We start from the raw sequence: 3,257 nt of genomic DNA on the forward strand, positions 1-3,257 counted from the left end.
ATGCAAACCCGGGTCTGCGAGCGCTGACACGAGTGTCATTTCATAATGATTCACCCTCATCTTTGCAAGCCCGTTCACCCCCCTCCTCCCCGGCCGCCAGTCAGGGCCCGAAGCAATCCTCGCGGGTGAGGCGGGATGTCGCCTGCAAACCCCTCGGGGGTGGGGTGGGGGGGACCTGACGTAGATTGTGGGGTGGGACGGGGGCTTCGCCGACCTCCTTGCCCGCTGCGGGCGGGCTCTCCCGGCGAGCCACCGCTTGAATTCCGCTCGGCATTCCCATATTCCGACAAGCCGGCCCGTGGCCTCCTCGGCTGCCGGGATGGGGCCGCTCTCAGGCTGGGGGAGCACGTCATCCGTCTGGGCAGCCTCCGACCCGACCGGCGTGAACTTCGATCCCTCCAGCTTCTGGTTATACCTTCCATCTGTCCTGGTGTGGTGGACAGCGAGGAAGGTTTCCGAAGCTTGCAGAGGGATCTGGACCAGCTGGGAAAATGGCAGATGGAGTTTAATACAAACAAGTGTGAGATATTGCACTTCGGAAGGTCAAACCAAGGTAGAACATACAAGGTAAATGGTAGGGCACTGAGGAGTGCAGTAGAACAGAGGGATCTGGGAGTACAGATACATAATTCCCTAAAAGTGGCGTCACCTCTGCGGGTGAGTGGGACGAGGCAGAAAAATGGTTCGGCACAGCCAAGAAGGGCCGAAAGGCCTGTTTCTGTGCTGTAATGTTCTGTGGTTCTGTGGCACATAGTGATGATGATGGCGCCCTGAGGGCGGGACACAGAGACACACAGGAGGGGAACAAGGGCTTCGAGATGGCATTGCAGAGGGAGTGCGGTGCGCGTTGCGTTTCGGCTCTCTCCGGAGTTTAAGGAGAAGGGGGGAGGGAGTCCAGGAGACTCAGGAATCAGACCTCAGACTCAAGAAGATCCCCCTGACGCGCTGTTAGGAGGCACCTGAATGATCCCCCCGGTGGAGGAGAAGGTGGACCCTTGGGCCTCGCCCCGCTCTTTGCGGCCCCCTCGCCTGCCTTTACCCGGCATTGCATTCTGCCCCCTGTGTGGATGGTGTTATGATCCCAGCCCCCTCCTTCCTGAGAATCGCAAGATCGCTATTAATTCGGGTCCTGGACCCAGGAAATGAGAGACAACGCAACGGATTTTGACCATTGTTTCTTGGAGACACCTGCGTGGATTGCGACCCTATGCTACGTGCCAGCCATCAGGGCAACGTGCACACCCTCGGGCAATGTGGGCTGGGGATTGGCATCACCCCACCCTGATTGACATCTACCACCCTGCAAGTCAAGATAAAAGAGGGGCTGCAGGGGGCAGTCCCCTAGCGACGCACCAGCAGGAGACACCATCGCTCCCGTGATAACGGGAAGCTATTCGGAAGCCACGTGTGGTCCGTTTCCCCTGGCCTGGGGAACGGGTGGCTGATAACACCGAAAAGGACTTCGGACTGACAACGGGGAAGCCACGCTCCCGATTCAACGGTTTGCGTCCTAAAAGACTGGCAAGTTTCTTTTCTCACAAAACCTCTCTCTCTCTCTCTCTCTCCAACACGTGAAACCCAGCGGTCCCCAAAAGGCAAAAAGCCTGCATGAACTCGAGAGACTTTTATATTTCCATCGGACAATATTTTTACCCCTAGACAAACGATAGAGCTACTTCTTATTGTTGATTATTACTATACCCGCGCTTTAGATTGAGTATTGACAACATATATTATCTGAATGTTTGTATTAACCTTACTTTTGTGCCCCTTTATGAATAAAAAAGTTTAAAAATAGTTCCATCAGACTTCAGCGGACCTCTCTATCTTTGCTGGTAAGTCACCCAGTTACGGGGTTCGTAACAATGGCACGCACCTTTAGAGTGAGAGAGGGATCAGAGAGACAGAGACAGACCCGGAGGGAGAACGTGAGGAGAAGGGAACGAGGGAATGGAGAGCGCCGTGTTTTTTTTAAAATTACACAAAATATACTTTATTCAAAGATTAAATGACGTGCATAAACCATTCAGCGTCCCGCCGTCTGTTTACAAGTGTTTCCATCACGGTTGTTTACGCACTTTTTAGGGGGCGGTGTTGAGGAGGGCAGGTACACGGTGTAAGTGGGGGACGGGACCCCAACCCAATTGCCCCGACAACGAGGGGTACAAAATGTCCGTGAGGCCCCAGTGAGATTCGAACTCACGACCCCCTGGTTTACAAGACCAGTGCTCTAACCCCTGAGCTACGGAGCCTCCCTGTACAGTCACCTCCCGACTCCACCTGTTATTGTCCTGCAGATCCGGGTGTGACCCGCACAAACAGTGACGTCCTGAAGTCTGAAAGGGGGGGAAGAACTGTTCCGGATGTGCCGGGAGTTCAGGATAAAAACACCGATGTAGCGAGGGAAGGGGTGTTGGCGGGGGAGGGGGGGAACCATACCGCTCGGCCCATCTCTTTCCTGCTGTGACGAACGCAGCAGCAGCAGTGAGTATGAGGCTGAGGTTAAAAACAACTCCCGAGGTTTATTAACCTCCGCTCAAACTTAGAGAAGCAAACACGCGACCAACTTAACCGGAAGTTAAAGGTTAGGCGGCACCAACACTCAGCGACTTAGAAACGGTTCTGAACGAGTTCTCACCCGAGCACAGACCCGAAGTGATAAATTCAAAATCCCATACGCGGTTTTATACCGTCAGTCAGGAGAGGGCTCCCCCGAAACAAACGATTCCTTCGAAGTAACGACGGAGCCGCCGATCCCACAGCCGGGAGATGCCCTGTCCGAGGGAATCAGCGGGAAATTAAAGGAGCTGACCTTTTGGCCGGAGGGCGGTCACACTGCACAAGCCTTCCCGACCCCGCAGCGGTCCGACTCAAATGTGCAGAGGGCCGCCATCCCGGAACGAAGTCACAAAGGTCAGTCATTCCCCAAGACGCCGAACGACACGAACCTTATCCAACCCTTCCAACTCGGATAGCTCCGGTAATGCCCCCTCCCTCTCCCGTACCGGACTGTAAGGGAAGGATAAAGGTGCAGCAGACAAAAACCGATGGAGCCCCCGAACACCTCCGTCCGCCGACAACAACGTTGCCTCATTGATAAAGACGTGAACTGCGTCACATCCCGGACTTTGGTTTTAAATACGTGACGTGACATCCCACCCCCCCCCCCCATTCACAAGGCTATGACTTCATCCCACTGCCCCCGTGTTCACTACTGTGGGTGTGTAACAGTCTGCCCACCCGGGTGTCTTTCTGTG

The 3,257-nt window shown here is 54.8% G+C and overlaps 1 non-coding gene across 1 annotated transcript; it reads right to left on the reverse strand.

Annotated features, from left to right (window-relative positions):
* Positions 1-2,178: 2,178 nt before the first annotated feature.
* trnat-ugu (transfer RNA threonine (anticodon UGU)) lies at positions 2,179-2,252 on the reverse strand. The gene has a single exon. It is a non-coding gene; the product is annotated as a tRNA-Thr (tRNA).
* Positions 2,253-3,257: the final 1,005 nt, after the last annotated feature.

Source organism: Hemitrygon akajei, unplaced genomic scaffold, assembly GCF_048418815.1.
Source record: "Hemitrygon akajei unplaced genomic scaffold, sHemAka1.3 Scf000231, whole genome shotgun sequence".
Lineage (NCBI taxonomy): Eukaryota > Metazoa > Chordata > Chondrichthyes > Myliobatiformes > Dasyatidae > Hemitrygon > Hemitrygon akajei.